This window comes from Petaurus breviceps, unplaced genomic scaffold, assembly GCF_028583685.1.
Source record: "Petaurus breviceps papuanus isolate PSGF00001 unplaced genomic scaffold, PetGlider_PUasm1.0 207, whole genome shotgun sequence".
NCBI classification, from domain to species: domain Eukaryota; kingdom Metazoa; phylum Chordata; class Mammalia; order Diprotodontia; family Petauridae; genus Petaurus; species Petaurus breviceps.
Genome location: NW_027185850.1, coordinates 16,502,978 through 16,530,916, shown reverse-complemented (window position 1 = coordinate 16,530,916; position 27,939 = coordinate 16,502,978). Strand labels below are relative to the sequence as shown.

Below are 27,939 nucleotides of genomic sequence, written 5' to 3'. Positions count from 1 at the left end.
CAATTGGTTGTTTTTTTTTTCTTTAAGGAAAGCAATTTGGAATTTTAAGGTTTATAAAGGCTATAACTTGAGGAGGGAAAAGGTTACGAAAATTTTTGAATGTCACTAAGATCTAACACGCTGTGAGTGTTCTAAGCCTGCACTATGCCAAGTGACCTGGGATGAGAACTTATCTCACAGGGTTTGGGTAAGGATCAAGTGAGATTCTCTATAAACATATAGCATATGTAATCTGTCAGTTATAATGTGCTATGCCCACTATTCTTAATAATATTAATAACCAGACTTTGACAGAGTTCTTGCACAAAAAATAGTTAAAGAAATACATGTTGCAAATGGTAGCAAACAGCATGACTGATGAAATCTTACCTCCATTTTCAGAATAGGTTTATCCCCAAATCTAGCAACACTATAAATGCTTTAGCAAGGGTGGAATTTTTCAATGTAAATCAGATTTGAATTTGAAAACTGATGAAAATCCAAGATAATTGTAGAAATAGTGAGAGGACATGTTGCTGTCCTCAATGAGTTCAATTCTCCAGGTCAGGAAGAACTACCGACCAGATGATTTAAAGAAGAAAAGAAAAGAAAAAAAAGGTAGATGTATTTCTTTATTCACTAAGAGAGATTTTCTTAAAAATTATGAAGGGTGGGACAGGGGCTAAAGGTCTGTGAACTGGCAAATGTTTTCCAGATTTTGAAAAGGAATCAAAAGCTGGTTCCTTCTAATTATAGCCGGCTATCCTTGGATTGTATGATTGCCACAATTCCATGATTATTAAAGGGATAGATCATATGCAGTTAGAAAGGGAACCAGTGATTTTTTCGAGCCAGCACAGGTTCGTTGTAAAAAACTCACCTTTATTGACAGGATTACTGAATGAAAGGATGACAGGAATTCCATAGAATATGCTTACTTTACAGGAAGGTGTTTGATGAAGTCTCTCATGAGATCCTTGTGACATTATGGTGATCTATGGGATGGATGCATTCAGTTAGGTACAGTCGGAATTCTCCTTGTATGATGACCAGTGAATGGATACCAACCAAGGACTATGTGACCTTAGCATTGTTCTGTTTAATATACTTATCAAGGACTTGGATGAAAATAGAAATAGGACTCTGAGTGGTTAGTCAATAAACATTTATTAAGAACTTACTATGTGCCAGGAACTCTACTAAGCTTGGGAGATAAAAAGAAAGGTGAAGGACAGTTCTTGCACTGGAGAAGACAAGATACAAATGACTATGTACAAGCAAGCTACACACACACACACACACACACACACACACACACAATTGTAAACAATGGAAAGAAGGCACTATTACTAAAAGGAATCAGGAAAGGCCTATTAAATTTGCATTTGGAAATAAAAAAAAAACTTGGCATCTCAAAACATTATTATTACAGGCTAGAATAGTGAGTTGGATTTAATTAAAACAAAATCTGCAGGAGCAGATGCAAAATTCTTACCTTGGGTTTAAGAAGGCATCTGTACTCAAATCTGGCCTCAGACAAAAACTAGCCATGTGACCTTGGGCAAGTCACTTAACCCCAATTGCCCTCCAAAAAGCAAAAAAAAAAAAAAGGCATCTGTGCAACTGTGGGTTGAAGGGGATAGGTCTAAAGGGTAGAATATGTGGGAAAGAACTGGCAACTGTAATGAATTGTAAGCTCAATATGCATGAACAATTTAACTGACAACCCCCAAAACAAATTGTATCTTTAGCACTTCAATGCTTCAGTGAATTAATGAATTTATTAAGAGTTGTGTGCTAGGCACTGTGCTAGGGATTCAAAGATATAAAGAAGGCGGTCTCTACCCTCAAGAAGCTTACATTCTATCAGTAGAACCAATGTGTCCACATGTATAAGAGTGTATAGAGAACATAGAAAAGAAATAGAAGATAATCCCCAAGCCAGGGGAGGCACTAATAGCCAGGGGCATCAGGAAAGGTCTCATGTATATACACAAGGGCCAAATGAGTGAGAGTACACTTGTCTTTGTTATTACTGTTTTTTCTTTTCTTTTAAAGAATCCTTGGTTATATCTAGCTCCTCGAAGGAACAGAGCTCAGGCTCAACTTTTCAGGAGTGTTAACCACCCCTGCCTGCCCACTTAAGAGAACAATTCCCCTGCTTGTAGGAGAGCTTTGAAAAAGGCCCAGGCTGGTGTCTGCAGCTGAGGTGAGCTGGGATGTCTGGGGGCGGGCTGGCCCAGAGCCCAAAGCATCACAGCCTGCCGCCCTCCTCCTCCCTGTCAGTTCTCAAGAAGTGTGCCAGCTGAGGAAATGGAGAAGAGTGAAAGCCTCAGAACCACTTCCCTGTGCTGTCCCCACTCCCACGTAGGAGAACCCTCTGCAGGATCCAGCTGTCTGGCCAAATGTTTACCACCAAGGCAAGGCAGAGGACTGACATTCACCATCACAGGAAGCCTGATGCTTAATGAGAAGGATGGTCAGAGGCTTCAGGAGCAGACAGTTAGACAGAGGTGCCTGCATTCATTTATTCCACTGCTTTCCACCTTAGTGGACCTATCGTTATGCCTACTGTTAAGTAGGTCCTTTAGGGACTTTTTTCCAATTCTCTATTTTATTTCAATTCTCAAGTTTATTTTGAACTTGTTGGTTCAATGGACATTTGAAGCTGTGAGGGAGGTATTAGATTAGGACTTGGGGTCTGAGAGGGAGGTTTACAAAGATATGTAAGGCGATGTATCTGCCCTTGAAGAGATTAGACTCTGTTAGGGGAGATATGCCATGTGCACACATGACTGTAATTAGACAATAGAACATAAGGTTGGGATGAATGTATGAAGGGAGCATTAGGAGTGTCCCAAGGAGAGAGGGAAAGAAGAGAGATCACTTGTATTTTAGGGAATCAAGGAAGATTTTTGAAGTACAATTTTTGGGGAAGATTTTAAGATTGTATATTATTTCTGTAGTCAGAGATTGGGAGTGGGGGGTATTAAACTGGCCTGGAATTGCTCAGGGCAAGCCTTTGTATTTATTAAGCAACTATTATATGGCAGAAGCTTTGCTAAATACTGCAGAGGTTCTTAATTTGGAATATAAGAACTTTAGAAAAGAAATTGATAATTATATTCAATGAAATTGATTCCCTTTCTAATGCTATATGTTTTGTTATTTGCATTTAAAAAACATTGTCCTGAGAAGGGGGCCATAATTTTCTCCAAATTGCCAAAAGGATCTATGACATTTATAATCTTCCAAGCCCTGCACTATGAATACAAAGACTTTTTTTTTCTATTTTGATTAGTCTTTTAATTTAGTTTAATTCTTGTCTCCAAGGAAGGAAGAAAGGGAGAGAGGAAGGAAGGAAGAAAGGAAGGAAGGAAGGAAGGAAGGAAGGAAGGAAGGAAGGAAGGAAGGAAGGAAGGAAGGAAGGAAGGGAGGGAGGGAGGGAGGGAGGAGAAAGGAAGAGAGGCACAGGCCAGTGGTCAGAGTGCTGGACTTGAAATCAGAAAGAACTGGGTTTGAACTGTGTCTCAAACATTTGCTAGCAATGTGACCCTGGGCACAGATTCTAATCTATAAAATGAGAAGATTGAACTAAATGGTCTCTACATTGCTTTCTAGCACTGAAATTGAATGAAAAGTGTTTATTTTTGAATAACTAGACAGTGATGTGATAAAGTAGACAGAGGAATCCACTTGGATGGAAATGGGAAGGAAGGGAAAAAATACCTAGAAGCCTACTACGTGCCAGGCACTTTACAAATATCATTTCATGCAAGCCGCACAAAAGCCCTGTGGGGCTGGTTCTATTATTATTTCCATTTTACAGTTAAGGAAACTGAGGCAAACAATGATTTGCTCCTAGTCACACACTTCATTAGAGGCTGAGACTGAATTGGACCTTGAGTTTTTTCTGATTTCAAGTCTGATACTCTCTCCACCATGCCATCAACTGCCTGAAGAAGATTTGACTATAAATCCTGCCTCATATAGTTACTAGCTGTATGACCTTGCACAAAATCCCTTAAACTTTCTCAGCTTCAGTTTCCTCTTCTGAAAAATGGAGATCATAATAATATATCAATCATGACAATATCTCCTTCAAAGGTTTATTTTGAGGACCAAATGAAGTACTATAGTACATAGTAACCTCTGTTATGTAAATATTATAATTATTATTATTTCTTAAGAATATATTACAACCGCTGAGTAATCTACTGGGGGTTCTAACACAAAAGTGAGTCAGTCCCTGCTTTCAAGGAGATTAGAATCTAGCTGCCCACCCCTGCAAATATTCAACTCTCCAAACTTTTATTAAGTGCCTACTATAATACATGATGGCGACAACAAAGGACAAGAAGTCATCCCTGACCTAGATTATGCTGAAGATGTTCAAGGGTTGTGATCTGTGTTGGTGAAGGGAAGTCACCAAGTCAGTGAAAGTCACAGCTCTTTGGAATATCGAAATTTTGTTTGAAATTACAATGTTGCTTCTGTACAAATTTGAAGGGATTTAAAAGCATTTTATTCTCTTAAATTGATCTAAATGTTTCCCTGTGAGATTATGGATGCACTTAATTATGAAGAAAATGGTTTGCAGAGGAATTGTGAAGTTCTCAAACAATGATGGGTCATAAATTCTGAATATCAGTTGAGTCCAGAAAGATTCAACCTTATAATACTTTGAAAATATGTTGATTTAATTCAGGATTTCTGACCTCAAAACTTATCAACGACTCTTCTACCAACAAGAAAAAATCCCCAGTCTTCCAGTTTCATATTCAGTCTTTGATGGGATCTTGAGAGGTCATCTACTCCATCTGGCAAGCTTCCCTGAAGCCTTTCCCAACAGATTGGTTCTCCCCAAAGAGATCTCCAGGGAAGGGAGGTTTCCTGACCTCTCCCAGTAACCCTTTCCTGGTCTTCTTTGGAAAGGCTTCTGACAGCTGAGACTTGACCTGAGGCTTTAACATTAGCCAGTACCATTTCCCTAATCCCTGATTTTTGGCAGTTTTTACTTGAGAAGAATGACAAATTCATAGATTCACACAGTTGGAAGAGACCTCAGAGGGCATCTAGTCCAACCCACACTCAACCAACAATTGTCTGATAAACAAGTCAAATTCCTCTTCCAAGCAATAGCCCCATAGCTAATTTTGTTCAATAAGCATTAATGAATGTTTACTTTGTGGTTGGCATGGTAGAAATGGAGGGCATCCAAAACTAAAAAATGAAATATTCTCTCCCTTCAAGGAACTTCGATTTAGGCAACCTTAGACCTGAAAGTGTTATAAATGTAACAGTTCTGGTAAGGCAGCCTCTCCAAGCTTTAACAAAAAATTCATTTGAAGACATTGATTGGTGAAAGAAAGGGGGCAAAGAGGGCACCATGGCCCCAAATTGGCAAATTATGAATTGGCTGAAAACTCTTAACTGAGAACCAGAGAGAAGGGGCAGGAAGAGAGAGAAACTGTGGCTTTGGCCTCATCTTCAGACCCACTTGCACGTAACAGGCTTAGAAATGCCACGAGAGGTGATATCTGTTCCTTTGCTGACTTTCACCTCAGTCTACTAATTATTGATCAAAAGCATGTGAGAAAGTATTTGGAGAGAAGGTGGGGCTCTTTCTATTAAAAAAAATGTAGGCTTGGCTAGGATCCCATACTCTTCCCTAGCTGCCTTACACCCCCATGACTGAGTCCACAGAGCAGAGGATAGGCATGGCAAATAGGCAGTTTGGACTATTATGAGAATCCAGTGGCAGTTTGGCCAGGTATCGGAGAGTCATTCACAAATGTTACTAATAGGAATAACAATGGACTGACATTGTTGATATCAATAAATCAACAAGCATTTATTGAATACCTCCCAAGTGCTTGGTACCATCCTAAGTGTTGGGTATATGAAGATAGGAGCAAAAGATGCCCGCACTATACATGCTTATATACATATATATTTTTTAAGCAATCAGGGTTAAGTAACTTGCTCAAGGTTACACGGCCAGTTATTTCTGGGTGTGGTGCTGAGTGTCTGAGCCCGGGATTCGATCTCCAGGTCATCCCGACACTGGAGCTGGTGCTCTTACTCGCTGAGCCACCTGGCCGCCCCTAAGCAATTGGGGTTAAGTAACTTGCTCATAAGTGTCTGAGCCCGGGATTCGATCTCCAGGTCTTCTCAACACTGGAGCCGGTGCTCTTACTTGCTGTGCTACCTGGCCGCCCCCATGCTTATATTTCTAATGGAAAGAGGATAAGTACTGATACAGACTTATGTGTGTGCATGCCATGGTGTACATGAGGAAGTGCACTGTTGCTGTTGAGTCATTCAGCCGTGTCTAACTCTTCAAAACCCCATGAGCCCTTCTAGCCTCTACTATTTCTTTCTTTTTTAATTAATTAATATATTTGGTTTTAGTTTTCAACATTCATTTCAACAAGATTTTGAGTTACAAATTTTCTGTCCGTCTTTCCCCCACACCCACCCCAACTTAGCGAGACTACTGAATACCCCTTCCCCCAATCTGCTCTCTCTTATATCCTCTCCCATACCCCCTAACTTTCTAATAGGGCAAGATGGATTTCTATATCCCAGTGCCTGTATATCTTATTTCCCAGTTGCATGTAAAAAAACCAATTTTTTAATTAACATTTGTTTTTAAAACTTTGATTTCCAGATTCTCTCCTTTCTTCTCTCCTTGTCTACTCCCACTAGGAAGACAAGCAGTTCAATATAGGTTATACATGTGTAGTTATGCAAAACATTTCCATAGAAGTTATATTGTGAAAGATTAACTATATTTCCCTCCATCCTATTCCCCTCCCCCCTTTTCTATTTTCTTCTTTGACCCTGGCCCTTTTCAAAATGTCTGCTTCTTGGGGCGGCCAGGTAGCACAGTGAGTAAGAGCACTGGCCCCAGAGTCAGGATGACCTGGGATCAAATCTGGGCTCAGACACTTAGCAACCACCTAGAAACACCTGGCCGTGTAGCCTCGAGCAAGTTACTTAACCCCAATTGCTTAGGGGTGGCCAGGTGACTCAGTGAGTAAGAGCACCGGCCCCAGAGTTGGGATGACCTGGGATCGAATCTGGGCTCAGATACTTAGCACCACACCTAGAAATAATTGGCTGTGTAACCTTGAGCAAGTTACTTAACCCCCAATTGCTTTTTTAAAAAAAGTGTCTGCTTCTAACTACCCTTTCCCCCAACCTGCCCTCCCTTCTATCATTCCCCCTCTTATCCCCTTCCTGCCTATTTTCCTTTAGGGTAACACAAGATCTACCATGTTTCCCCGATAATAAGACACTGTCTTATTAATTTTTTTGGACAGAAAAACACCAGAGGGCTTATTTTCAGGGGAGGGCTTATTTTAATGAACATTGACAGCAATTTTAATAAACAGGTAAATGTGAACAAAAAAATGTACCTTTATTCAATAAGCAAATCACTGGGGAAGAACAGGATGACGCGCTCACTGCTGCAGCTCTGATTGGATGCAGGTCGGAGCGCGGCATGCATTTCACGAGGTGGGGGGGGGGAACGGTGCATACAGAGGGTACCGTAATGTAGTGTGTAGCGCAGGGGATCACCTTCACTACAGTAGCAATCTCAATAGGGCTTATTTTTGGGGGAGGGCTTATTTTAGAGGAATCTTACACAGTAAGGGGAGGGCTTATTTTCGGGATAGGTCTTATTATCGGGGAAACACAGTATCAGTTTCTATCTTAGGGTAAGATACCCAACTGGGTGTGTATGTTATCCCCTCCTTAAGCCAAATTCGATGAGAGTAAAGTTGACCCATTCCCTTTCACCTTCCTTCTCTTCCTCTTCATTGTAACAGTTTTCTCTTGCTTCTTTTATGTGAGATAATTTACTCTATACCATCTCTCCCTTTCTCCTTCCAATATATTCCTCTCTCATTTCTTAATTTTATTTTTTAGATATCATACCTTCCTATTCAACTGATCCTGTGCCCTCTATGTATAATATGTACACACATATATACACACACTCAAATATATACACACACTTACACCCTCCTATGCATGCATATATATATATATATATGTATGTATGTATGTATACATATACATTCCCTTCAACTATCCTCATAACTGAGAAAAGTCTCATGAGTTGCAATTATCATTTTTCCATGTAGGAATGTAAATAGTACAACTTGAATAAGTTCCTTATGATTTCTTTTTCCCGTTTACCTTCTCATGCTTCTATTGCTTCTTGTATTTGAAAATCAAATTTTCTGTGCAGCACTGTTTTATTTTTTCATCAAGGATGCTTGAAAATTCTCTATTTCATTGAATAACCACATTTCCCCCTGAAGCATTATACTCAGTTTTGCTGGGTAGGTGATTCTTGGCTTTAATCCCAGATCCTTTAACCTCCAGAATATCATAATCTAAGCCCTTCGATCCCTTACTGTAGAAGCTGCTAGATCTTATGTTATCCTGATTGTGTTTCTACAGTATTCAAATTGTTTCTTCCTGAATGCTTGTAATATTTTCTCCTTGACCTGGGAACTCTGGAATTTGTCTATAATATTCCTAAGAGTTTTCTTTTTGGGATACTTTTCAAGAGGTGATTGGTGAATCCTTTCAATTTCTATTTTGCCCTCTGGTTCTAGAATATCAGAGCAGTGTTCCTTGAGAATTTCTTGAAAGATGATTTCTAGTCTCTTTTTTTTGATCATGGCTTTCAGGTAGTCCAAAAATTTTTAAATGATGTCTCCTGGATCTATTTTCCGGGTCAATGGTTTTTCCAATGAAATATTTCACATTGCTTTCTAATTTTTCATTCATTTGGATCTGTTTTAAAGTATCTTAATTTCTCATAAATTCATTAGTTTTCATTTGTTCCAGTCTAATTTTGAAGGAATTATTCTCTTCAATGAGTTTTTGAAATTCCTTTTCCATTTGGCAAATTTGGCTTTTTAAGGCATTCTTCTCCTCATTGGCTTTTTGGGCCTCTTTTGCTATTTGAGTTACTCTAATTTTAAGGTGTTATTTTCTTCAGTCTGGCTGTTGACTTGCTTTTCATGATTTTCTTGCATCATTCTCATTTCTCTTCCCAATTTTTCCTCCACTTCTCCTACTTGCTTTTCAAAATCCTTTTTGAGCTCCTCCATGAACTGTGATCATATTTTTCTTAGAGGCTTTTGAAGAAGGAGTTTTCACTTTGTTGTCTTCTTCTGGTTCCATGTTTTGATCCTTTTTTTCCCCCAAAAGGTTTCTATGGTCTGATTGTGATTCCTTTGCTTGCTCATATTGCCAGCCAATTACTTGACTTTTGAGCTCTTTGCCATGGTAGAACTCTGCTTCCAGAATGGAGAGAGCTCTCTCCCAAATTGTGGGGGTTTTCACAGTTGTCAGAGCTATGAGGAGGGCACCCTCTCTGCAGCCACTACAAGCTCTGGCACACTGGTGTTCCTCACCCCAGGAGTACCACCCAAGACAGAGATCCAGATCCAAGCAGGTCAAAGCAAGAGTGATTACCCTCTGAGTGGTCGCTTGGTCCTCCTGCAATCTATAGGCCAGGAGCATTCGAGACAGCTTCACAGCAGCAGGTGCCACCACCCACCACCATGCACTTCTCACCCTAGTGGCAGAAAGTGCCAGACCGCACTCTTCTCTCACCCTGGATCGGCAGGGTTTCCCACTGACCTTCTACTTTCTCTTTGGTGTTTATGGGTTGAGAAGTTTGGAAATTGCCACAGCTGCCAGTGATTCACTCTCCCAAAGTTTGCTCTGGCTGGTCTGTGCTGCTTGTCCGGGCCACCCCAGCTCTGGGCCTGTATGGCTCATGCAGAACTATGCCTGGTTCCTAGCTCAGTGTGATAGACCCTTCCCATTCAGCCTTCCAGGCTGCCTTCAGCAGGAGATTTGTTTCTCTGTGTCACTTTGTGGGTTCTGTAGCTCTAAAATTTGTTTAGAGTAATTTTTTTTTTTACAGGTATTGGAGGTAGTTGGTGAGGGAGCTCAAGTAAGTTCCTGCTTTTATACTTCCAACTTGGCTTGAATAGCTCCCCCCACTATTTCTTAAAGAATTTTCAAGCTCATATTTGTTGTCATGACACTATGTATCCAGCTCATCTTCTGCCATCACCTTTTCCTTTTACCTTCAATCCTTCTCAACATCAAGGTCTTTTCCAATCAGTCCTGTCTTCTGATTATGCTGCCAAATTACTGAAATTTCAGCTTCAATGTTTGTCCATCCAGCGAATGACCTGAATTAACATCTTGAAGTACTGATTCTTTGGATCTCCTTGCTATCCAAGGGACTCTCAAAAGTCTTCTTCAGCCCCACAGTTCTTCAGCACTCAGCTTTCCTTGTGGTCTCACTCTTATAGTCATACATTGCTACTATATAGACTTTTGTTGGCAAGGTGAGGTCTTTACTTTTTAGTCTGCTGTCCAGATTTGCCATAGCTTTCCTTACAAGGAGCAAGTGTCTTTTAATTTCATGAATGCAGTCACTGTCTGTAGTGATCTCTGAGTCTAAGAATATGCAATCTGATACTGCTTCCATTTCTTCTCCCTCTATTTGCCGTAAAATGATGTGAACAGTTGCCAGGATATGAGTTTTTTTGGAGATTAAGTTTCAAGCCAGTTTTTACACTCTCCTCTTTTACCCTCATCAAGGGGCTTCTTAATTCCTCTTCACTTTCTGTCATCAGAGTTGTGTCATCTGTCTATCTGAGATTGTTGATATTTCTCCTGACTAGCTTGATTCTGGCTTTTGACTTACCTAGCTTGGTATTTCAAATGATGTATTCTGCACATAAGTTAAGTAAACAAGGTGACAGTATGCCACCTTGTCATACGCCTTGTCCAATATCAAACCAATCGATTGTTCCATGTTTGACTTTAAGTGTTGCATCTTGGCCTGTATGAAGGTTCTCTAGGAAACAAGTAAGATGATCTGGTCCTCCCATCTCCTTGAAGATGTGCACATTTTGCTGTGATCCACCCAATCAAAGGCTTTGCTGTGCTCAATGATGCAGAAGTAGATGTGTCTCTGGAGCTCCCTTGCTTTCTCTGTATGTCAGCATATGTGGGCAATTTGGTCCCTAGTTCACCCACCTCTTTGAAAACCAGTCTGCTCTTCTGGTAATTCTCAGTACATGCATTGCTGAAGCCTACCTTGTAGAATCTTAAGCATAACCTTGCTGACATGCAAAATGAATGCCAATGCATTACTTAGATTATACTTTTTTCTTTTAATATAGCAAGTAACATTTTTTTTAAGCACAGATGCTACATTTTACAGATGGAGAAAATGAGGCTCAGGGATGTAAAGTGATTTGCCCAGGTTCACACAAGTAGTTAGTGGCCAAGGTGGGATTTGGACTTAGGTCTTCTCATTCCAGAGTTAATGCTTTCCCTATTATGCGCCAAGAGTTAGAAGATAGAAACGAAAATTCAAAGAAGAAAAAAAAGCAAGACCACTGGTCATTTGGGACTATTTCATAGATTTGGTGTTTTTACCATCAAATCAAATCAAGTCAAGTTAACAAGCATTTATTAAGTGTTTACTATGTACTAGAACCTGCATTAAGTGTTACGAATATAAATAGAAGCAAAAACAAACAAACAAAAAAAGACATCCCTTGCCCCTCATAGAACTTACCTTCTAATTGGGGAAGACAATATATAGAAGGTATTATAAACGGGAGAAGGAGGAGAAATTAAGAAGTTTAGAGAGGCAAGAGTAGAGAACAAAGAAGAAGGAATGTGGGTAGTTTATGCCCTTTCTTAAGACAGAGATTCTGGAATTAACCGACCAATCAGAGAAGACCTCTAACAGAGGTGGAGGAATATTCCTGGGTGGGAAGGATCCTGTAATATGGTGGAGAAAGAAACACAGAGAGTCAGGGGTGGGAGCTTAGAGGAAAAGGTGAAACTTCAAAAGTAGACTGCTTTTTGTGCCATGCATTGAAGATGTGGATCCATAGGGTCACCATCCACTAATATGAGAGAAAGGGAGAACACTGATAGTAGTTGGTGATTCCCCTTTAAGGATTAGGGAAGCAGATGTTGGTTAAGCTGATATACTGTCTTTCCTGAACATGTTTCTGGCATATGACTGATACAAAATTTTTTCCTTCCCAGGAAGGGTATCTGAGTCATGACTGGAGACCCTCCTAAGACATTTTTTAAAAATTTCTTTAAAAAAAGAAATTGCTCAATATCCTTTAGACTACATCACAGACTCTTTCCCCACCGTTGAGCTTCCCTTGTGACAAAGAAAAAAATAAAATGATTAAGGAAAATACCAGCCAGAGAGATTAGGTCTGATAATGTATGCAGAATCTCACCTAGTGATGCTCACCTGCACTGTTGAGCAGTAATACTGTGTTTCATTATCTCCTCTCACATTCCAAGACTTCCCAAACTTGATGTCCATTCCTTATCATTCAGCTAGGGACAAAAGATAAGACTAGAAGGAACCCAAAATAGGATACATAGCATTACAAAAGCCCTGGGAAAGAAAATGAAAGCATTATGGGTCCAGGTGGTGTTTTCATCAATGTTTCCAACTAAAAGTTTAGGAGAGAAAGCTGGATTTGAGAAATGAACAGCTGGTTATGAAGTTGGTGTCTGAGAAGAGGATTTGGCTTTCTTATACCATAGCATAAAATATAGTATCGATAGGCTCTTGAATAAAGCTAGAGTGCACCTAACAAGGAACAATAAAAACAATTTTTTCTCCATGGAGTCTTGAGAATCTAACCCAGATGGTTTTATATTTTAAGGAAAGACTGAAAAAAAAACTGCCCACATACGTCTGCCAAGGCATCTAATTTCCACAGGGAAACATGTACAGTATAGGAAGAATTTCAGTGGAGTAGCCCAGTGATTCACCAGAGTTGATTTTCTAAAAATAAGCATCAGTTATCTTTTTACAAATGTACAAATTATGGGTAACATACATTGTGAATTAGAGATACTAATAAAAGGAGAGAAATTTTACTTTCTAGGTATACCTGATACTTGATGGGTTTGCACATTTGGCTAGAATTTGGTTTTAAAAGGGGATTCTGATCAATAAGCAAAAAAAAAAAATGACCAAGGGAGAAATAAAAGAAAATCTTGGTGGGGAAGAGGAGTGGTAAGCACCTGATCTTAGAACTAATGAAATAGGAGAAGAAAGCCATGTATGATATTTCCTCCACCCTGAGAGGGGGTGTGTAGATTTCAAAGGACTCATGTTAAAGAACTGTAGTGTATTACTCCTCAATTCTTTTCTTGATCTTGTTCTAATTAACATTTTTTAAAAAGACTTTAATGAAGGTCTAGGTGTTCAACTTATTAAATATGCAGATAGCCCAAATATGTAGGTGATACTTACTACATTGAATCAACAAACCAAAAACTGTTTTTGACTACAGATAGAAGTTCCAGAAAGGCTGATTTAATCTTCTGTAAAGGTAGGTTTGCCATAAACTCATGAATTTTGGCTCAGAAGGGATCTCAGATGTCCTGTATTCCAACATTTATCCAAGGGAAAAAATGCTAATAATTAAAGTCACTCAAAAGAGAATGGGCTGCCAATTGATTCTCTTCCTTTTGTCAAGTTGAATTGAACAGAAAAGAATATTAACTATCACAGTGATAATAGTAGTGATACCTTCTAGTTACCTAGTTCTTTAAAATTCCCTTTTCTCCCAATGCCTACTGAGGTAGTTTTATTATGCCCATTTTAAAGATTAGGAAAAGAAAGTGATATTTGGATATGAACTAACTTGTTCTAGGTGATAACAGCAAGCTAGCTGACTTCAAGTTCATCACTCATTCTCCTATAGCATTTTGCATTTCTACAGTGCATGGCAGTCTGGTCCAGGTTTCCAGTGTTGGAATGTCCTGCTCTCAAGGAGTGTGCAAGCCAGTGAGGGAGAAAAATCATAAACAGGGGGCAGTTAAGTAATAATAGAATACTATAATGCCCATGTGTGGCTAATGCCCATACGTACTTTGTTGATCATGATTCCTGGGGAAACTTAATGTAGTGAGAGGTAAGAGGTAAGGGTGATCTTCGTAGAGGAAGCTGGGTCTTGAAGGATGCAACATATTTGCATATGTGGGGTGGATATTTCAGGCAAGACACATTTGTAGGCAAAGACCCTGACTGCCTACACATACTTTTCTCATTTCACGGCTGAATAAACTGAGGCTTAAACAGGTAGTGAGTCAGAGAGATGGGATTTGAATGAAGGTTCTCTGACACTAAATACAGTGTTCTCACCAATGTACCTTGATGTTGTTGTGGTTTAGTCAATTTTGTTATATCCTATTCTTTCGCACTCAACGATTTCTTGGCAGAGATACTGGAATGGTTTGCCATTTCCTTCTCCAGTTCATTTTTACAGTTGAGGAAACTGAAGCAAACAGGGTTAATTGACTTATGTAGGGTCATTCAGCTAGTAAGTGAGGTCAGATTTGAACTCAGGGTCTCCTAACTCCAGTCCTGGTACTCTATCTCACCACCTCAAGGCCCATATATGCCTTTGTACCTGATAAGAAATCTCTTTTGGTGTTTTCGACTCATTGTTGTTAGCCCTTCTCCTGAAGTCCACAAAGTCCATGTCCTGAATCATGTGGTTACCCTTCAAGTAGTTAAAGACGGCCCTCCTGTCTCCCTCCCTCTGAGTGTCCTTTCTCTAGGCTAAACATCCCAATAATTCCTTGGCTCATTGTTTTAGGGTGGGGTTTTTAGACCCTTGTGTGTTGTCCTCCTGCTTTCTGGATGTACTTGAGCTTATTAGTTTCCCTTCTAAAATGTGATACAGAACTCTATGCTCTAGACGTGGTAGGATAGCAGAAACTGCTTTCTTAGCCAAGGAAGATTTTTTAAATACATTTTTAAAGTTCCTTTTTTTTTAAATTGGTAGTTTGTCATTCTCACACTCACCTAGTGTGCAAAAGAAGCTTTTCCATCACCATCTTTACCTTGCAGGGATCTCATGGGGACTTCTTTCCTTTTCAAACTTTCACAGGATGCTCGAGGCCTGAATAAATCCAACTGACTTGAGGTTCTAGCCAATTTTGAGCTGTTTTATTTTCCTCTCTCTGTTTTGTTTTAAAGAAAAGTTCCAGAAATGAGAGACAGATATGATCCTCCAGATAAGCGACCCTTTGAGAAAATCCTTTTGAAAATGAGAAGCTGCCAAAATGACCCGTGATAGCCGCTTTTTTCTTTTTAACAAAGCATGCTTGATTTTCTTTTCATGTAGATGTTTTGACACTAGTCTTTACCAATTAAGGGAAAAAGGAAACAACATTTGACGGCCTTCAACTGCTCCATGCTATGACAAATGTGTCTTTTTTCATGTCTGTAGGAAGAAGAAAAGTTTTTGGTCTCTGTTTGAATGCCAAGGGACTTGGGTGCCAGGTGAACAGCACAATCAACCCTCTTGCCTATGTTGATCTCCTCAAAAGTTTTAACATTCAAATTCCTTGCCACAAATTCTTCTTTGTCTTAGTAGCTTGTATCCATTTTAGGTATGTCACAGACTCTAATACTAACTAGATGAAGGAGAAACTGACTTTTGGGTTATGGAAGATAGACCTCCTTAGCATCTTTGTGACTGAAGGAGATAAATGAAGTTTTGAATCATGAGACCTCAAGAACAAAAACTGACCATGGGGTATAGACATAGGAGAAGAATGTAGTTATTGAGGATAAGGGGCTGGTGGCATCAGACCTGGACAATCTTTGTAGAGCATTCTGCTTCCAAAATAATCTTTCTAAAACAAAAGTCTGACTGTGTCACTCCTGTTCAAAAACTTTCAGTGGCCATTTCCCATAAGCACATCTTTAGCTAGTTTTCTTTGGAATGTACTCTCTCCTCATCTCCACTTCCTACAAAACTTAATTTCCTTCCAGGCTCAACTCAAGTGCTCCCTTCTGATCACCCTTGTTTTCAACACTCTTTCTCTCAAATTATTTTACAATTTACTTGACTATGCATATGCTGTATAATTGGGAGAAGATAAGATCATTGAAGGCAGAGTCTGATTGGGTTTTATCTTTGTATACTTAGAGCCTAGCACATAACAGATTTCTGATAAATGCATGTTTGCATTGGATTGGATTGGATTGCTGTCATTCAGAAACCAATAAATATCTTCCCCCTCTTTTTTCTTCCCCTGAAGATCTCCTCCAGCCTTCTGTAGGACCTGAAATATTCGCCTTCAATCAGTCCTTTAGGAGCAGTGAAGTTACTGTCAGACGAACCATGACTCTCGACTTTCATGGGATCTGCTTTATCTAGTCTCAAGCTTTTGTCTTTTTGATTAATAGCCATAGTTTCAATCGTTGGAATTCTGCCTAGCACCTGTTTTAGAGCTCATCTCTATGTCTTTCTGTTCATAGATAACCCAATATGTTCTTTGGAGAAAATCCAATATCAAGTTATATATTAGATGCCAGGCTTATGCTCTTGTGCAACCTGAAACCAAGAATTCCCTCACCAAACCCCAGTCCACTCCACTGACAGAGTTGGCTAAACTTTCTCTTGATGGAAATTCTGTGATAGCCATCTCCACATAGTGATAACAGATGCTTAAAATGCTTAGAATGAAACACTGGAAGATCGTAAGGAACCTCCAGGATTGTCTACAAAAAAAAATTAAATTATGTTATTATAGTGCTAATATTAAGTAGATAAGCATGTCAGTATTCTTTGAAAGTGGCCAGTCGATCTTGTTTATAGCTTGAGCCTTAGAACTCTTAATTTCTCTTCTCCCCTACGTGGTACAATGAAAATATTGCTGACTCTGCCATTGGAGGACCAGGGTTAGAATATCATCTACTAGTTAATGACCCTGTCTAATGTCACCTAAACTCTCTGGGCCTCAGTTTCCTCCTCTGTAAAATGAGAAAGTTGGACAAGATCAGGAGTTCTTAACCTGGGGTTTATTGACTTGTTGTTTTAATACTTCAATAATTGTATTTCAGTGTAATTAGTTTCCTTTGTAATCCCATGTATGACATCATTCTGAGTAGTGGTCTAACCTGTTGGCTTCACCAGGCTGACTGCCAAAGCTTTGGATCCATGACCCCTAAGAAGTTTAAGACCTCTCGGACTACATAGTCTATTTCTAAATCTGTGATTCTGTGTCTGATTCACCTGAATACCCCACTGTCGGACTATACTGGGAAAGGGGAATAGACTGCAAAGAACATGATTTCATGGTACCCCTACATAATAACAGGATAAACCATAAACTTGGCAGTTAACTATGTAATTGAGTATTTATCTGGACAGGAAAAGTAAATAATTCTGGTCTCAAACTTTTAGTCTTATAGAAATTGCCATAAAGGAATGAAATGATGTTGCATATTTCTATTGTTCAGGTTAGTTTAGTTTAGTTCGGCAAACAGATTCTATGCAAGACACTGAGCTAGGTTGGGGATACAAAAAGAAATTTAAAAAAATACATCTTTTCCTCAAGGGGCTTCTGTTCTGCTGAGGGGGTACAGCAATAAAGTAAAGCCAACATTTCGTAGATACAAAGTACTTGCAAATGGGAGGGAGCCATAAGTGTGCTTCTTTTCACATCACAGAATAGCAATCTTGTGAATTTTGGCGATTCAGTATAGAATATAAATAATGAAGTATAAATCAAATTCAATACCACAGGCATTTATGAAACACCGACCGCACTCTAGGCCTTGTGCCAGACACTAGAAATATAAGGACAACAATGAATAGGGCCTGTCCTCCAGGAGCCTCCATTCTACTGGATTCTTATGACAACTGGTGATAATCTATGTAAGACAAGAAAAGTCACTGTTGGCTTGGGGCAGAAATGATTGGTAGATGATACCGCCTTATGAATTATCTTTCTTTCTTTCTTTCTTTCTTTCTTTCTTTCTTTCTTTCTTTCTTTCTTTCTTTCTTTCTTTCTTTCTTTCTTTCTTTTTTCCAGACCAGCCCGATGAGAGGGGAAAAAGCAATCCCAGTGAACTCCAATATGTGAAGTGAGGTAGTGTGTAGAATGAGGTAGAGGTTTGCTGGGGAGTGACTGCCAGGGGCCAAGATTAATTATACCTGTGGGGACAGAAAATTGCAAATGCAAATTATATTTTAGGGAGCATAATCCTAGCCTGTCAGTAACCAGCATGTTTTCATAGAACATTGCACAGAGGGAGTGACAAGGGCTATATAGTAAAAGGCAGAGTGGGCTGCTGAGTATTTGATTAATTGGGTTTCTCCTTTGGAAACCTGATTCTCAGGAATCCAAGGACTAGAAAGTTGCCACTGAAGTAAAGCCAAGTCCACAGTGACTCATTTCTTTTGACCATTGGCAATATCTACCTTGGGCTGATATTTCTGAAGAACAAAGCTAGGCTTCATCTCTAGTTCTTCCTCATCAATTCCATCCCCATTACTTTAAGACTTTAATAGCTATTCTTAAAGTGCAGATCTGGCCATGCCACTCTCTTGCTCAGATACCCCCGGGGGCTCCCTATTGCCTTTGAGATCACATGCAAACTCCCAGTACTTGACAATAAAAGCTTTTCACAGTCTTGTTCCAATTTGACTTTAGAGAATGATTTCACAATATTCCATTTCAAATCCTCCACTCTATCTGAACTGGCTTATTCGTTATTTGGAGATGTGATATTACATCTCCTTCTTTCCCTCCCTCCCTCAACTTTTCCATAGGCTAAACCCCACATCTGTAGTGGCCTCCTTCATCTCTGGCTGATAGTAGCCCCTGCTTCCCTTAAAAGCAAGTTTAAATCCAGTCTCAGATACTTACTAGTTGTGTGACCATGGACAAATCGCTGCCTGCCTCAGTTTCCTCAGCTATAAATCTTATATAAAGCAAAGATAATAATAGCACCTACATCCCACAGTTGTGAGGATTAAATGAAATGATCCTTATAAAGCTCTTAGCACTTATCAGTGCTATGGTGGATAGCATAGTAGCTTGACATAGTAGACACATAGTAGGTAGTGGTGTTTGGTCATTTCGCTTCTGTTCAACTCTTTGCGACCCCATTTTGGGTGTTTTCTTGTCAAAGACACTGGAATAGCTTGCCATTTCCTTCTACAGCTTATTTGATAGATAAGGAAACTGAGGCAAACAGGGCTAAATGACTTGCCCAGGGTCACACAGCTAATAAGTGTCTGAGGCCATATTTGAACTCAGGGGGATAAGTTTGCCTGATTCCAGGCCTGCTCCTCTAACCACGTAGCTGCCTGAGTAGGTGTAGTAGGTGCTTAATAAATGCTTGTTTCATTCCTTTCTTCCTTTTTCAAAGGAGGAGGGGTTACTGAGAGGTGGTAGAGAGTCAAGCAGTGACTATAGGGAGCGAGCAGTATGACCAGGGAGTCTGGGGAATGAGAGGAAGTACAAGGGGTGCTAGGGAGGTGGGCCACAAAGGCTGGATCATCAGGGCCAGGGCACAGAAGGAGTGGGAAAGGAATGGCTTACTATGAAGGCCAATCCCCCCCCACCCCCTTATGGAACAGGCATTTCAGGGAGCACAGGGAGAGGAGTGGGAAGCTTTAGAGTGGGATGCTTTGAGGGGCCAGGGAGTTGAGGGTAATGGGAATAAGGGACTCAGCAGTGTGAGATGAAGAATGGGGCTTGAATGATGACAGACGATATTCAGAATTACTGGGACCAGGCGAGTGTTTATTAATCACTGAGGAATGAGTTCAGATGGGTTTTCATTGTCCTTAAGAGTTTGTCCTTAGAGTACAGACTTCTTGGGACCGTAAGCAACTCAGGCAAGGGGACAAGTTTCAGCAGCCGAAGAAATTATGTTACTCCCCTTCCTCTGGGGAAGGAGATCAAGCAGGAGACCCGGCTGGATAGGATGGCAATTACTTGGTGCACCCCAAAGACCGGGGAATGGCGTTTCTCCTCTTTCTGCAAGAGAGAGAAGACAAACAGGAGACCTAGCTGGTGCCGTCATTATTCCAGTGTTATAGAGCCGTGTTCAAGTCTTAACAGACTGCTAGGCTGTGGGACCCAGGGCAAGTCACCTTACCTCAATATTCCAGGGTCTTTTCTGGGACCATGAGTGACAAAGTGAAGACTGATTTCCATCAGTAGAGGAAGACTCCTCACAGAAGCTCCCTAAGCCAAGGAAATCACAGACCTGCTTGGCATAGGTAGCATATATGTATCTGTGTATATATGGTTTTGCTCTAATAGAATTTTAGCTGCCTGGGGACAATGCCAGGATTTGTCTTTGTAGCCCTAGCTCTAGTGAAATGACTGGGTGGGAAGTCAAGGAAGGCTTGTTGGAATGAACTGTGGCACAGATTTAAGATCTACTGTGCCCTCAGCTGGCCACAAGAAGAATTCAATAGCTTGTGCAAGGCAGTATGGTTCATCTGAAATGACAGAGGATTGGGAACGGCAATTACTGTCCAAGTCATCTTGGCCAAGTCACTTCTCTTTGGAGCTCAGTTTCCTTATTTGTTAAATAAGGAGCTTGGATTCCTTGATCTCTGGTAGACCTTTCTTCTGTAGATCCATAGTCCTGACTATGACCCTTTGATCTAGCTTCACTTCTCCCTTCAGTCATTAACTTGGAGCAAATCATTGGACTCTTCTGAGCCTCAGTTTCCTCATCTGTAAAATGGGGTAAGGGGTGGGACTCAATGGCATCTGAGTTTCGTCTCACATCTTTCTCTAGAACCCTGTGATTAAAAGCCCTGGAGAAGTCCAATAAAGCATAGTAAACGGTGTAAAGAGGGACAGATCACATATCCAGTGGGATGAAGGAAGACCTCTTCCAGGCAGCAGCACATTGACCAAGACTTGAACGGAGCATTTAAGGGATGGGCAGGGATTCAGTGAATGACCGTCCATTCAGTTTAAGGGCAGGCAGGCAAGCAACTCAGGAAGAGACCAAGGAATAGAATAAGTGGTTCAATTTGACTTGAGCTTAGAGTGTGTAAGTGGAAATTATTTGAAATAAGTTTGGGAAAGTAGGTGGAATTGATTAATACAGGCCAGGCTAAGTTTGTCTTTTTTTTCAAGAGACAGAAGAGTACCATGGAATTTTCTGGAACTGATAGCTACTTAAAATTCAAAGAATGATATTTTAAATAAGCATAATTTTTAAAAGTATTTGCATCCCAGCGTTTTGTATGTGTGAGTTTAAATAGCTCATGTCTTTATGTATTTGTGTTTGTTCTTAAGATTAGTTCAATTAAATTTGCCAAAAAAAAAAAAATAGGTAACAGAGGTTAGGAGGGAGCACCATGGCTTCTTATCAAACCAACTTTGACATTGTTCTTCTAAGGTATAATAAGAGGAATGAGGAAACATCACTTTCTTTTCATGTCCAGTACATTTGAACAGAAGGGATTGGCTGAATTTAGGGCATTTGGAGTTCACTGACCATGTCAAATTCCTCTTCCAATGTGTCAACTTCAGGACATCCCCAAGTGGTTTTTGCTAACTGCTTGTACTCCCGTCTTGTACACCCTTGGCCATGATGGGAAATGTGTTCCGTATGTTTCTGATTCCTCTGCCCTGAACTCACCAGAATCTTTTTTTACAAAAGTTCTTTGAAGTCCAGAAAGACCTTTCAAATTTTTTTCAGATTTTCCTTAAGGAGACATGAGAAGAGACGGGCAATCCTAGCAATGTGATGGGCTCCTTGGGGGTCCCAAACTCATTTGAAAGCATATTGCCCCCAAGTTCAGATATACTTTCCTCTTCCTCAAACTTGGGCCATCTGTTGTTTCGGGGCAGTGAAATGCACATGTTTCTGATTTGCTTTACCCTGAACTAATCGAGCACTTTTTAAAAATTGACTTTGTTGTTCCACAAGTTAGTGAAACATTTGTTTAACAAGGTTTCATAGGCCCTTTTCTTAAAACTGGGGAATCTTGTCTTCACCAGAAGTAAATAAATGATAACATCAAAAGCCAAACTGTGAGCTCTGTAAGCCTGGGTTTATGCTGAATCCTCCATTTCTCCAAACTTATTTCGCACGCAGAATCCTTTCTCCTTTATGAAGGTTCATTTTCCCCCTAATCTTGCATCTATTTGTCTGACTTGCAGAGAAAGAACATTTTTTTTTTTTTTTTGTAAATCATGCCATGAGGCAGGGTAGCCTAGCGGAATGAGCACTTCACTTCTCAATAAATAAGGAGATGTTGGTTGTCTCTGACGCTAGCCATGTGACATACGGCATGTCCAGGAAAGTGAAGGGTTGGGCTTAGTCACCCATTGGGTTCCTTCCAACTTGAAACAGTTGATCTTAGGATCTAATCCACCCTACCTTTTAATAGAGGAGGAAACGAGGGGTCAGAGAGGCAAAGTGATCTCCATGCAGAAGGGAAGCAGGGTTTCAAATAGAGTACCCTGTGACTTCTTCCTAGACCATCAATACCTGCACAAGCTTGGGGAAATCTCTGATCCTCTCAAGACCTTAGTTCCATCATCTGTAAAAGGAAGTATGTTTGCATTGACAAAGTCACTTTGCCCCACTGTCATCTGTAAAATAGGGGAGAAAGAGCATGTCCCTCACAGTGTCATCATGAGGATCGAATGAGAAAACATATGCAAAACATTTTCCAAACCTTAAAGTGCCACATAAATGTTATTATTATTCTCGTCATTACTGTTGCTATCTTTGAAGTTCTCTTCAGCTCCAGAGCAGAGGACCACATTGTCCTTTGGACACTGACCTGGAGTTGATGGTATAGGACTTTGCCATTTCCCAAGGAAGAGTTCTCCATAAGACTGGACACCTAGTGCAACCTCATTTTTCATTTTACATAGAAGGAAACTGAGGCCCTTTTAAACAAATTGCACCTGGTCAGAGACTGGATTTGAATTCAGGCAATCTGACTCTCCACTGAGTGTTTTCTCAGTGGAGTAACACACTCCCCATAGCAAGCCAGTATTTGAAATCAGGTCACTGAACTCCAAATATAGTGTTCAATGTATGATACTCAAGGGCAAATTGGATTTGAGGAAGCTGGGAGATCACTTTAATTGAGAAAAACAAAATGTCCGGGCTCCCTTTCCTTCCTCTTTGGTTTTCATAAACATTGAATTTTAGATAAAGATTTTTTAAACCTCTTTGGGGGTCATGTATATCTGTGGCAACCTAGTATAATTACAGTACCCTTCACAGAACCATGTTCATAAATGTATAAAATAAAAATCAACATATACAGGATTACCATAGAAACCTATTTTGTAGGAATAGTTAGTATTTTTATAAGAGTCCATAGACCCCAGATTAAAAGTCCCTTCTAGGGGCAGCCAGGTGCCTCGGTGAGTAAGAGCACTGGCCTCAGAGTCGGGATGACCTGGGATCGAATCCGGGCTCTGATACTTAGCACCGCACCCAGAAATAACTTGCCGTGTAACCTTGAGCAAGTTACTTAACCCCAATTGCTTAGAAAAAAAGCCCCTTCTAAGCCAAACTTTCAATTCATTCACTGTCCCAGATTGAATGAAAAAATAAAAAACCATTTATTAAGTAATTCCTATGGACTAAGCACTGTGCCAAGTACTAGAGATAAAAATAGAAAAATTGAGACAATCCCTGGTCTCAGGAAGCTTATAATCTAGTCTGGGAAAAATATGAGTAAACTCTCTCTTAGGTGAGGATTATGTGGAGGAGACTATGGCAAAGCCAGAACCTTGGAAACATAGCTCCCTACTGAGCCTTGGAGACGTAGCTCCCTACTGAGCCTTGGAGACGTAGCTCCCTACCGAGCCTTGCAGACGTAGCTCCCCACCACTAACACCACTGGAGATAGAAGGTGAACTTAGGAGCTGTCTTCAGGCCCTGTACTGCCCCAATGAGCCCAAGAAGTCCCGTTGTGAGAGTTAGATGGATGAGAGCTTCCATTGAGATTGTGGTGAGCGGGAGGTATGTGATCACTAACAAAAGATACCTTTGGTACGCCAACAGCTGCCAGCGCTTCCTGGTCAAATAAACAGAAAACAGAGAAGGAAAAGAAACAGAACTGCCATAGTGCTTCCTAGAACCCTAGAAAGGATGCTGTTCAGGACCATCCAACACTAACTGGATCTGTGCTGTGAGGAGAATGTTCAGAGAAGCCTACTGTGTGCATATTTAATCACTGTTTGGTTGAATGTTAGCTCATTTTGAGCAGTAAAGCTAAGCGCAGAGTGTGTCGTTTCAGTTTTCTTTAAATATCTGCAGAGTTGCTGACCCTTATCTTGAGCTATGGATACTGCAATCTTTCTCATTCTCAGTATGAGTTAGAGCTTGCAAGCTGTAAATTTAAAGGGAACTCAGCAGGCCTGCTTGGCACATGTGATGAGTGTCAAGAAACCATCTTGCAGTGGAAGCAGACTTATTTTTCTCCCTTTTTAAAAGATCTTTCTTTTTGAACCCACTTCCCTTTATTTGTTTCTATAAGTTCATCAGTTTGAAAGGAAAAATAATATTGTGTTTCAAAATGGCAGAAAAGTTTGAAAGTCTCATGAACTTTCATGGTTTTGATCTGGGCTCTCAATATATGGAATTAAAGCCATTGGGTTGAAGTGGCAATGGCACAGTTTTTTTTTTCCCTGCTGTCAAAAATGACTATGACAAAAGAGTGGCTGTCAAGAAAATTGTTTTTACACATCCCTAGAGTGTTAAACATGCTTTATGCAAAATAAAAATTATTAGAAGATCTGACCATGATAACATTGTGAAGGTATTTGAAATTCTTAGTCCCAGTGGAAGCCAGTTAACAGATGATGTGGGCTCTCTGACAGATCTGAACAGTGTTTACATTATTCTGAAGTACATGGAGACAGACTTGGCTAGTCTGCTAGAGCAGGGCCCTTTACTGGAGGAGTGTGCCAGGCTTTTCATGTATAAGTTGCTACGTGAGCCCAACTATATTCATTCTGCAAATGCACTGTATGGAGATCTCAAATCAGCCAATCTTTTCATTAATAACAAAGAATTGGTGCTGAAGATAGGTGACTTTGATCTTGCTCAGATCATGGATTCCATGGGAAAACCCTATTTGCAGGTGCACATGAACTTGAACGCATGCAGCTGATTTTAGAATCTATTTCTGTTGTGCATGACAAAGATCATCAGGAGCTTCTCAGTGTAATCCCACTTTACATAAAAAATGATATGACTACACCACAAAACTCTTAATTCAGCTGCTCCTAGGAATTAATTGTGAAACACTGGGCTTCTATAGCATCAAGCACCCTAGCATACCCAGGGTGGCTGCCCACAAAGGTTCTTATATCTGCTTTTCTAAAGGAAAGTAACTCAAAATAGGTTAGCAATCTTGCTTTAATCAGCATATATCATTTACCTAGTTCAGGGGGAAAAGGTCAGCACCCTGAACTTCAGAGAATACAAACAAGTTACGAGCAAAAGTTACAAGCAGACAGAGAAATAGTTCAGGAGACAGGCTTCCAGCTGTCTGACCATTACATCCATACCTAGTCAGTTACCAGAGAGGGAAGCACAAACATCTGAGTTTTCAAAGCCGGGGGGCTCAATGGCTACCCAGAGTCTCGTCTGGTCAAATCACACAACTCTTCTCAAAGTGAGCTCCAAAGCAAAACCTCTCATCAGGTTTTATATGTGTGTGTGTGTGTGTATGTATGCATATGTATATATGTATGTATATACATATATATATATATATATATATATATCATATGTAGCCTTCTCCTTGGTCAGAGACCATCACAACTCTCCTAACCCACTTCCCAATCACAAAGCAACAAGGTGTGGGCATTCTGGCAAAACACACCTCCTGCCTCAGGCTCCAGGTGACCACATTCAGCCTATTAGGTGGCAGAGTATATTTTCAAATCAAGGAAGGTTCTCAGTCACTTAAGCCTATCAAAGGACCTAGGGGGCAGGGAACATCTTAGATTCCCATTCCCATAGCAGCTTCCTGGAGCAAATTTTGACATTTAGTACCATTGATTGATAGCAGAAGCTCTGTCCCATCTTTATATGAGCATTTATTCTTTTCCAATGCCTGAACCAATTTCAAGCCATCCTTTTCACATTGAAGATGAAATTAATGATCTTTTGCTCATGGATGAAACTCATAGTTCCATTTATAATTGGGAGAAGTACCATGAGTCAGTTTTCAGACTATGACTCACCTATACACAATAATGTTGATACTAAAGAAATTCAACATGACCCAAAGGCTCTTTCTGATGTCACTGATGAAGAAGTACAAGTAGATCCTCAAAAATACTTGGATGGAGATTGTGGAAAGTATCTGAAGGATCCTGCCTTTCATACTCATTTCTCTGCTGCGCCTAATTGGTAGGATCCAGATCATCATGAAAATAAGTATGGTGATATAGAATGCAGCCACACTTGTAACTACAAATCATCTTAACTACATAACTTAGTTTGGAGAGAGAGAGAATTTAAACATTACTATGAACCCAAAGTTATTCTAGATCTTTCTTGGAAAGAACAAAGCAAAGAAAAATCTGATAAGAAAGGAAAATCAAAATGTGAAAGGAATGTATTGGTTAAAATTCAAAATAGCTCTAGAAGAAACATCACAGCAATTGGTTGAAAACCAAAAGGAGAAAAATTGAGGATTTAACTTTGATTCCTTTGTTGAGGAAGCTATTCAACTTTGTTCACAACATGAGTTTATTTGATGTTCTTGATAGATTAAATTACTTGAATAGCTCAGTGTCCCAACTAGAATTGATAAGTTTCATAATGAAGTCAGAAAGCTGGGAAAAACAGAAAAAAAAAAGTAACAGCAAATTTGGTTCAGTTAGAAACTTTGTACCAGTCTTCTTGGGATAGCCAGTTTGTAAGACATGGGGAGGAATGTTTTCTCATAGATAAGTTTTGTGGTGAAGTAAGAAAGGATGGACAAAATGAGAAGGAAAACTCTAATGCCAGTTACTTGGACAAGTTCTTTAGCAGGAAGAAAGATACTGAAATGTTGGGAACTCAGTCAGTAGAGAATGGCAAGTTTGGAGCAAGAGGAAGTCTATAGGGTTTTCTTAATATAGTGGGGACTTCTTCTTTAAAAAATATCTTGAGTCTATAGGCATCCAATAGGTTCATAGTCCAGTTGATTCACCACTTAAATCAAGACAAGCCACATTAGCACCTTCTGCTATGAAATCCTCCCCCTAGGTTCCCCATAAAACATAGAGCAACATTCTGAAACATCTGAACTAAAACACTCAGCAGACAATTATTTTTGTATTCATGAAATGTGTTTTGTCTTTTTTATTACTAGTATGTCACTTTTGCTTAAATCAGACATTGTCATTTTAGTGTGGATGTCATTAGCTCTTGGTTTTTAAAATCCAGAATTACTTTCTATATGTGAAATAGTTTTAATTTCAAAATGGCATGTTGTTTGCACAAAAAATTAAAGAACACAGCAAAATAATGCAATGCAGGAGGAAAGAAAAGAAATGCACCAGACCAAATAGAAGCATTCTCTCTGTAAAATGGTTATCTGTTTTAAAAATCTTGCCTTGAAATTTACACAGTGAGACTGTACATATTGAGTGAAAATGTCTATTTTTTCCTAAAACATTTTCATTCATGAGTATTTCAAGTTTTTTATACTATACACATTTCTTAAAACATATGATGCCAGCAGCAACTAACAATGAAAGTCAGATTTGGTAGACAAGTGTTATCTACCTTAAGGGAACAGAAGCACGTGACAAAACATGTACCCCCATAATGCTTCACTATGTGCACTTCTGTTTAGTCATCATTATAGTAACTTCTTAGTAAGAATCATTCACTGTTTATAAGTGTTCTGGTAAGCATTCTTTCTAATGAAGTGTTAATACACCACATATTTATTTTAGCAAATCAGTGTATTTTCTGTATTTAATTATGGAAAGTTAATTTCATTTTTTGAAATTTATTTGCAAATAAAGTTTTTCTATTTGACACTATGGTTGCTTGCCTACCTAGCTGAATATTACAATGTCAGTTTTTTCTGA

At 39.7% G+C, this 27,939-nt stretch overlaps 1 protein-coding gene and 1 pseudogene across 7 annotated transcripts in view; both read left to right on the top strand.

The window, feature by feature from the left end:
* LOC138164927 (FGGY carbohydrate kinase domain-containing protein-like) overlaps positions 1-27,939 on the top strand; it is a 544,546-nt gene that overhangs the window by 175,086 nt on the left and 341,521 nt on the right. The gene's annotated exons all lie outside the window — the stretch shown is intronic.
* On the top strand, positions 24,417-27,151 carry LOC138164801 (mitogen-activated protein kinase 6-like; annotated as a pseudogene).